We start from the raw sequence: 10,227 nt of genomic DNA, 5'->3' as shown, positions 1-10,227 counted from the left end.
TAAGGTAGTCACGGGAGGCAGTTTCGTGAAAACGTCCAGGCAGGTTTATTAAGACTGCATAAATTTCTTAGGGAACCAGACAAAAGAACAGCCTTTTCGGGCACAAAGTAAAAAGTTCATACAATATTGCGCGTCTGCCTTACTCAGGATAGTGTACGGTTCTTTAGGCTTAGCACAGACCAACACACATGAGATCCAAATATTTCCAGACCCTTATACTGAAAGAGATACTCGGTCTCCATTTTATCTGCCAAACCACGCCCCTGCGGTGGGGATATGTGAGCAGTCATTCCCATCCATCTCTTTTGCTTGTAAAACCTGGCCCTGGAATGGCCTAATAACTCTCTCAGCACTACATGTGCTGGAGTGTGCATGCCGAGCTCACATCACCGAAGCTACAAACCTCGATGATACATATCTCCCCTCAAGGACCTGTCTGGCAGCAATCTTACAACAGACTTGATCATTCAACCAGTGTACATTATTTAGCCTTTATTGTTTTACATGTGAACTACTTTGAAAACACTGTTTTGTGGATACAACCCATTTATTATTAAATAATTTGCACCTTACTTTATTTTGTGTTCACCTAGCATATACTAGACTCCTTTCTAAGGATTTCCCATTAGACTCAACAATTGTTTTCTGTTTGTATATGTGGTATTGCATACATTGTCCTACTATACAGTTTATATTTAATCGCCTTAAAGGGCACACTAGACAGTACACTATACACACAATGGTTATACATATACAATGGTCCAATATGCAAATACAGGTGACGTACAAAAGATAAAAGCAGATGATACAAAACTCAGTTACCAGCTTGATGTTCAGCCGTTGGATACTAGCAACGACATGGGAGGTGAGGGGTCCAGCCATTTTCAGTTTCTTCCCCCGGGGATGGTCCTAGTTTCCCTCTCACTTTCTCTGGCAGCTCAAACTCCAAAAACCAATGATGGATAACTTCTCTATGGAAGGTCATAAGGCGGCAGATTTGGCACCATCAGATCCGGCCGAGTCCCCGTTACCCTTAGAGACCAAACACGGTTTCGCTACCTGGCATTTACTAGCTGTTCTATGTATCTCCCCTACCCCTGGGTGCTAGAACGGGTCAAGACCCCGGCTGGAATGCGGCCTGTTCCTGTGACCTCGAAAATGCAAGCGGTATACAGCTACGATAAGTCAACAACTCCTTATGAAAAGATAGCTCCCATCCAGCTGGGAGAATTCTTTCATCAGTTAATTACCATATATACTCGAGTATAAGCAGAGAATTTCAGCCCATTTCTTTAGGCTGAAATTGCCCCTCTCGGCTTATATTCTAGTCATTTCCAGGGGTCGGCAGGGGAGGGGGAGTGGCAGCTGTCTAATAATACTCACCTGCTCCTGGCGTGGTCCCTGCATGTCCCTGGTTCTCAGGCCGCCGGCAGCTTCTTCCAGCGTTGAGCAGTCACATGGTACCGCTCATTACAGTAATGAATATGGACCCGACTCCACTCCCATAGGGGTGGAGCCACATATTCATTACTGTAATGAGTGGTACAATGTGACTGCTCAACATAGGAAGAAGCTGCCGGAGAACCAGGGACATGCAGGAACCGCGCCAGGAGCAGGTGAGTATAACGGGGGAATTGTGGGATATTCACCTGTCCGCATCCCATCGCCGCTCCGTCTTCAGCGTTCTCTGCAGTGACGTTCAGATCAGAGAGCTCGATGACGCGATTAGTGTGTGCGCCGCCCTCTGCCTGAACAGTCAGTACAGAAGACGCAGCGGCGTCCCGCGGTGGAACGGGGAAAGGTGACTATAGCAAGTGTCGGGGGCCTGAGCGACGAGAGGAGAGTATGTGATTTTTATTTTTTTTTCATCGCAGCAACAGCATATGGGGCAAATGTCTCTATGGAGCATCTTATAGGGCCATAATCAGCATGTGTGCAGCATTATGTGAGGCAAATATCTCTATGGAGCATCTTATGGGGCCATAATCAGCATTTGTGGAGCATTATATGGGGCAAATGTCTCTATGGAGCATCTTATGGAGCCATAATCAGCATGTGTGCAGCATTATATGGGGCAAATGTGTCTATTCAGCATCTTATGGGGCCATAATCAGCATTTGTGGAGCATTATATGGGGCAAATATTTCTACAGAGCATCTTATGGGGCCATAATCAGCATTTGTGCAGCATTATATGGGGCAAATGTCTGTATGGAGCATCTTATGGGGTCATAATCAACATTTGTGAACCATTATATGGGGCAAATATCTCTATGGAGCATCTTATGGGGCCATAATCAGCATGTGTCGCAGCATTATACGGGGAAAATGTGTCTATGGAGCATCTTATGGGGCCATAATCAGCATGTGTGCAGCATTATATGGGGCAAATATCTCTATGGAGCATCTTATGGGGCCATAATCAGCATTTGTGCAGCATTATATGGGGCAAATGTCTGTATTGAGCATCTTATGGAGTCATAATCAACATTTGTGCAGCATTATATGGGGCATATTTTAATATGGAGAATCTTATAGGGCCCATCATGAAGTGTATGGAGCATTATATGGGGCTCCTGATTCAATATGGATATTCAAAAACACTTAAACTACTGATGTCTAAATTAATTTTACTTTTATTGGTGCCTATTTTTATTTTTGAAATTTATTGGTAGCTGCTGCATTTTCCACTCCAGGCTTATACTCGAGTCATTAAGTTTTCCCAGTTTTTGGTGGCAAAATTTTGCGGTCTCGGCTTATACTCGGGTCGGCTTATACTTGAGTATATACGGTAGCTTTACACTCTCAACAGTGATCCATCCTGCCAGGAATGGCTATCTCAGTTATCTGCTGGAGGCGTGCATTTAGCTCAGCCACCTACAGAGAATGGTTTCCTGTCTCAGCTTCACATTTTGTAAAAGGACTACAATTTTGAACCGGATATGATAGTTGATCAGTAAGAAAGTATAGAACCCATATTCTTCACAATAGTGAAAGATCTACCATACTTATCACGGAAAGTGTATTTAACCCCTTTACCCCCAAGGGTGGTTTGCACGTTAATGACCAGGCGAATTTTTACAATTCTGACCACTGTCCCTTTATGAGGTTGTAACTCTGGAATGCTTCAACGGATCCCGGTGATTCTGACATTGTTTTCTCGTGACATATTGTACTTCATGATAGTGGTAAAATTTCTTTGATATTACCTGCGTTTATTTGTGAAAAAAATGGAAATTTGGCAAAAATTTTGAAAATTTCGCAATTTTCCAACTTTGACTTTTTATACCCTTAAATCACAGAGATATGTGGAGCGCCCCCAGACGCAGGGCCGCGGGGTACTCGGTACCGGGTCTGTCTATCTCGGTTCTAGGGATGTCACGGTGGTCCAACCCGGTCCGTGGCCCTGCTAAGGGACGTCCAATTAAAGGTGTAGGTCACAGTAAATAACGAGGACACAGGGTTGCAGTCTCTTTACCTTTTACTGTAGACTTCGGCATCCATAATCCAGAGCACTGCTAACAGGGCTGGCTGAGACCGGCCGGTCCGAAGGCACATCCAGAGTTCCCTTTGCAGGTGGAAATCAGTAGCCTTGCTACCAGCGCCTGTGTGTTGTAGTACCTCCCTGCTGAGCACCACGGGATAGTCCTCACAACTCCGTTATCTGTTTCTGATGTCCTATCTCCGTTCCTCAGATGATATGGATAGGACGCACCCGTATGACGGGGTAGGCCTGGAGTTAGTTTATAGGGACCCTAGAGACGCCCCTCTCCCACAACTTGCCTCCGTTGTCTTCGTAGGTGTAAAGGGTGGACAGCCAACTTGGAATTGGCGGCCCCTGCCGCTATCTGGAGCAATGCGTGTAGTCAGTACTCCCTCGGTGTTCCAGCCACCGGCTACGCGCCTCAGAAGGATGTTGCCACGATCTTAGGGCAGGACTCCTCCTGGTTATATCTCCTAGTGCTGTGATCTCCTTTCTCACTTCTCCACAATATACTTCGCTTCTTGTCCTTTCTTAGGAGACTGCCGCTATGAAGTGCAGGCGCAGCTCTGTAACGATCTTTCTGTGCTAGACCGCTGTCAGGATCCCACAACTGACAGGTCCTCCCTGGAACTCTCCCAGGCTGCTTTCTAACTTCCTATCCAACCCCCAGTTTTACCAGAGTGTGAGGAGTGGCCTAATAGATAGAACCGCTCCCCCTGGTGGCCAGAGTGTGAAGTGTAGTGTGTGACTGTGATACCTGGTCAGGTGAACTCTTAGTACAATCAGACGTACCATCATTCCCCCTGGTGGAGGGGTGACAATACTGCACGACCAGGACTCTGGGGCGCTGCACTCCCCCCCCCCCCCCCCGTTAAATCCAGTACTCCCGGACAACAATACATGTCAGTAAAAGACATACAAAATTTTGAAATGCTGTAAAGTAAATATAACAGTGCTTCCCTTTATGGGAGGTGAGGACACTTTGAACGTTACAAACAGAAACAGATATATATTGTGAACAATAATTTAACTTTTCCTTTAAGGGCGTATACTGAACCCACTAAAGGCATGCCATCAAACTTTAAAGCAAAAGCTCTTATTGTCAAACCAGTAGAGGGTACCTTTAACAAGGCGCAAACTATATACAGCACCAGTTTGTGAATCATTCACCGTCCATGATTCGGTCTTGAGAACAAAAAGTAGAAACTTGAACCAATAGGGATCCCGGGTAAACAAAGGGATCCCTTTTGAAGGTTTTGGAGCAATTCACTGTCCATTACTCCATTGTCCATTTTAAATCTGTAAGGAACACATATATACAAACATTTTTGCAGCACCTGTTAATATTTCCAAGCTTTGTAGCGAATTGGGGTTTGATTCTTGGTGCTACGTGGAGACCTCCGCAGTGCAGGGGTTGCTAGTGACCTAACAGGGCCCGCTGTGCTTGCTACCACTGGTGTAGTGCACTGTCTTCTAGCTACACTTCTAGTGAGTCTGGGTAGCACTGGTATGCTGGAGTTCTCACGACTGCTGCTAATTATGGGCATGGCAGGTTCACCGATAGCAGAGGGGGGGGGGCAACCGGTTCATCTGTTGGCCTGGTATCCTCTGGTGGAATCTGCTGTGGTCGAGGCTCCGGATGATCCTGCATCACATTTGATTCCGGCGGATTCAGCTGACGAAACGTTACAACAGGTACCACGATGGCCTGATTTATTTGAGTCCATGACTGGGGAAAATCGTCAAGGACAGTGTGTATCATCTTCCCCTCTTCTATGGGTGAAGATGTCCCTGGATCTGTTTCCCTATCACTCAACTTCTCGGCATATTTTGAGGTGGTCCCTGGATATTGCTGTTGAAGTTTCTCCCCCATCTTTACTGATGAGACAGACCTTCGTATTATCAAAATCGGATGGCAGGATGGTATATGGTTCCACTTCCCATTGGTCATCAAGCTTGTGTAATCTCCTTGGGCCTCCAACTCTACCCGACCCACTTTAATGGTGACCTCTTTATACCCCACTTGTGGCAATAGCTGACCATTGCTGGCTATTATGGCGAAATCATCATCGGGGCCTCGAGTGAGGTCGGTGTCCTCCCAATAACGTTTATAAAGGATGTAGGGCATAGTTGTCACCTGAGAACCGGTGTCCAACGAAGCGTTCATGGGGATACCTTCGATCACAATGGGGAGAACTGGTCGTCCTCCAATGTATTTGGCTCTCCAATTTTGCGGGCCTGATCGTCCTACTCTTGGGGGTTGGCCCCTTGCCCCAGGGGTTGCTCGTTTAAATGACAGTACCTTGCAACATGGCCCACCTGGTTACAGCGGCGGCAGATGGGTCGTCCATCCTGATGAAAGCGATCGTCTCTGGTCGGTGGGATCTTCCTCTGTCGTCGCCAGGGAACATCCTCCGGTCTGGAAGCCAGCTGGATCTTCTCCTTGGGGGCCTCCTGTAGGGACTGGATGGACCGGGCTAAGGCAGCAACGCTCTTGGTCAGCTCCTGCATCTGGAGGCGTAGTCCTGCAGGGGAGTCGTCTTCTAGGATCTGGGCATCGGCCTCGGCAGAAACTAGCGCATCAGATGCCACCTCCTGGTGGTACGTGAGAGCTTGACGCCTGGGAAGTACTGCACGGCTGGGCTGTCTGTTGTGAACTCTGTTGTCGAGCTCCCTCCTGTGGTTGTGAATGGTACTTCGGTGAGTTCTGTCCGTGGGTTCCCTCTGGTGGCTGTGAGTGGAGCTGCTGCTTCTGAGGTTCCTTACACAGGTGACGTGGTTTATCCTTTGGTTGGCTGCTCTATTTAATTCCACTTAGATCGTTACTCCATGCCAGCTGTCAATGTTTCTGCATTGGTTCAGTTCGCTCTTGGATCTTTCTGGTGACCTGTCTACTCCAGCAGAAGCTAAGTTCCTGATAGTATCTAATTCGTTCATTGTTTTCTTGTCCAGCTGGATATCATGATTTTGTCTTGCTAGCTGGAAGCTCTGGGATGCAGAGTGGCATCTCCGCACCGTTAGTCGGTGCGGAGGTCTTTTTTGCACACTCTGCGTGGTCTTTTGTAGTTTTTTTGTGCTGATTGCAATGTTACCTGTCCTATCCTCTGTCTATTTAGTAAGTCTGGCCTCCCTTTGCTGAAACCTGTTTCATTTCTGCGTTTGTGACTTTCATCTTTACTCACAGTCAATATATGTGGGGGGCTGCCTGTTCCTTTGGGGAATTTCTCTGAGGCAAGATAGGCTTTATTTTCTTTCTCTAGGGCTATCTAGCTCTTAGGCTGTGACGAGGCGCCTAGGGAGCGTCAGGAGCGCTCCACGGCTATTTCTAGTGTGTGTGATAGGATTAGGGATTGCGGTCAGCAGAGCTCCCACATCCCAGAGCTTGTCCTGTGTGAGTTTTAACTATCAGGTCATTCCGGTGCTCCTAACCACCAGGTCATAACAGCTGTCGCTCCTGGAGCATCTGGATGGCTTTGTCTTTAAACTGCGCGAAGGTCAGGATTCTGCATGACCATGAGGTGTAATTGGGCCCTTTGGTGACTGCACAGGAGCCCCTCGATGAACCGCTCTTTTAAGAGTTTATCCTCATCTTGCATGCTGTTTGGGTCATTCTGCTTAATGGCCCGCAATGCCTCCTGGAGATTAAGGGCATAGTCCCGTAAGCTGTCCTGTGACCTCTGCTTGCACCCATAGAACGTCAATTTAATTTCTGTGGCGGTGCGGGTGTAAAAAGTGGTTTTAAGCTTTGCAAAGACCTGCTCCGCAGTTCTCTTATCCGCAGCGGGCCAGGTCTTCACTTCCCTCAGAGCCGCTACAAATAGTTGGCCCATTATCATGTGAACTTTCTGAGGCTCTGTCAGGGGATAAAACTCAAGCAGGCTGCAGATCCCGTCTCTAAAGTCAGTTAATGTATGCGATTCTCCAGAGTATCGCGGGAGCCAGGCGGCTCCGGGTATGTATGGCATGGAAAAGGGCATAATGGCCGCCGTAGCTGAGGCAGTGTCCGGCTGGCTGATAGGAGCAGCAAGCTCCGCAGGACACGGTAGCGGTACCAGGCCCATGGCGGCGCCTACTGCGGGACCCAGAGGGGCTTCTGCATCTGCGGCTGCGACCACCGCTACCTCCCCTCCCGGGTCAGACATGGCCGCTACTCCCTTCCGGCTTCCCAGGCAGCAGTATGGCACCCGCCTTCCCGCTCTTTTCGGCCGGCTCCGCCCACAAAGCTATGGCTCCTCCCCTTGCCCTCCACACGGCGCAGCAATGGCGGATTTTGGCGGCAAATGGCAATACACAGTTCAAGCACAATTCAGACACAGTTCCAAGGCACACATGACCTGATTCTCAGGCTTAAGTAGATCCTGTTCATGACACCAAGTTTGGAGCGCCCCCAGATGCAGGGCCGCGGGGTATTCGGTACCGGGTCTGTCTATCTCGGTTCTAGGGATATCACGGTGGTCCGACCCGGTCCGTGGCCCTGCTAAGGGACGTCCAATTAAAGGTGTTGGTTGCCGTAAATAACGAGGACACAGGGTTAAAGTCTCTTTACCTTTTACTGTAGACTTCAGCATCCACAATCCAGAACACTGCTAACAGGGCTGGCTGAGACCGGCCGGTCCGAAGGCACATCCAGAGTTCCCTTTGCAGGTGGAAATCAGTAGCCTTCCTACCAGCGCCTGTGTGTTGTAGTACCTCCCTGCTGAGCACCACAGGATAGTCCTCACAACTCCGTTATCTGTTTCTGATGTCCTATCTCCGTCCCCCAGATGATATGGATAGGACGCACCCGTATGACAGGGTAGGCCTGGAGTTAGTTTATAAGGACCCTAGAGACTCCCCTCTCCCACAACTTGCCTCCGTTGTCTTCGTAGGTGTAAAGGGTGGACAGTCAACTTGGAATTGGCGGCCCCTGCCGCTATCTGGAGCAATGCGTGTAGTCAGTACTCCCTCGGTGTTCCGGCCATTGGCTACATGCCTCAGAAGGATGTTGCCACGATCTTAGGGCAGGACTCCTCCTGGTTATATCTCCTAGTGCTGTGATCTCCTTTCTCAATTCTCCACAATATACTTCGCTTCTTGTCCTTTCTTAGGAGACTGCCGCTATGCAGTGAAGGCGCAGCTCCGTAACGATCTTTCTGTGCTAGGCCGCTGTCAGGATCCCACACATGACAGGTCCTCCCTGGAACTCTCCCAGGCTGCTTTCTGACTAACTTCCTATCCAACCCCCAGTTTTACCAGAGTGTGAGGAGTGGCCTAATAGATAGAACCGCTCCCCCTGGTGGAGGAGCAACAATACTGCACGACCAGGACTCTGGGGCGCTGCATATGTCACGCAAAATACTTAATAAGTAACATTTCGGACATGTCTACTTTACATCAGCACAATTTTGGAACCAAAATTTTTTTCTGTTAGGGAGTTATAAGGGTTAAAAGTTGACAAGCAATTTCTCATTTTTACACCATTTTTTTTTAAGGGACCACATCTCATTTGAAGTCATTTTGAGGGGTCTATATGATGGAAAATACCCAAGTGTGACACCATTCTAAAAACTGCACCCCTCAAGGTGCTCAAAACCACATTCAAGAAGTTTATTAACCCTTCTGGTGCTTCATAGGAATTTTTGGAATGTTTAAATAAAAATGAACATTTAACTTTTTTTCACACAAAATTTATTTCAGCTCCAATTTATTTTATTTTACCAAGGGTAACAGGAGAAAATGGACCCCAAAAGTTGTTGTACAATTTGTCCCGAGTACGCTGATACCCCATATGTGGGGGTAAACCACTGTTTGGGCGCATGGCAGAGCTCAGAAGTGAAGGAGCGCCATTTGACTTTTCAATGCAAAATTGACTGGAATTGAGATGGGACGCCATGCGTTTGGAGAGCCCCTGATGTGCCTAAACATTGAAACCCCCCACAAGTGACACCATTTTGGAAAGTAGACCCCTTAAGGAACTTATCTAGATGTGTGGTGAGCACTTTGACCCAACAAGTGCTTCACAGAAGATTATAATGCAGAGCCGTAAAAATAAAAAATCATATTTTTTTACAAAAATGATCTGTTCGCCCCCAATTTTTTATTTTCCCAAGGGTAATAGAAGAAATTGTACCCCAAAAGTTGTTGTGCAATTTGTCCTGAGTACGCTGATACCCCATATGTGGGGGTAAACGACTGTTTGGGTGCATGGCAGAGCTCGGAAGGGAAGGAGCGCCGTTTGACTTTTTAATGCAAAATTGACTGGAATTGAGATGGGACACCATGTCGCGTTTGGGAGCCCCTCATGTGCCTAAACATTAAACCCCCCCACAAGTGACACCATTTTGGAAAGTAGACCCCCTAAGGAACTTATCTAGATGTGTTTTGAGAGCTTTGAACCCCCACGTGTTTCACTACAGTTTATAACGCAGAGCCGTGAAAATAATTTTTTTTTTCCACAAAAATGATTTTTTTGCCCCCAGTTTTGTATTTTCACAAGGGTAACAGTATAAATTGGACCCCAAAAGTTGTTGTCCAATTTGTCCTGAGTACGCTGATACCCCGTATGTGAGGGGGAACCACTGTTTGGGCACATGGCAGAGCTCGGAAGGGAAGGAGCGCCATTTGGAATGCAGACTTAGATGGATTGGTCTGCAGGCGTCAAGTTGCATTTGCAGAGCCCCTGATGTACCCAAACACTAGAACCCCCCCACAAGTGACCCCATATTGAAAACTAGACCTCCCAAGGAGCTTATCTAGATGTGTTGT

The sequence above is a fragment of the Ranitomeya imitator genome, chromosome 2, assembly GCF_032444005.1.
Source record: "Ranitomeya imitator isolate aRanImi1 chromosome 2, aRanImi1.pri, whole genome shotgun sequence".
NCBI classification, from domain to species: domain Eukaryota; kingdom Metazoa; phylum Chordata; class Amphibia; order Anura; family Dendrobatidae; genus Ranitomeya; species Ranitomeya imitator.
The sequence above is the reverse complement of the archived record's forward strand: the minus strand, read 5'-3'. Positions refer to the sequence as shown.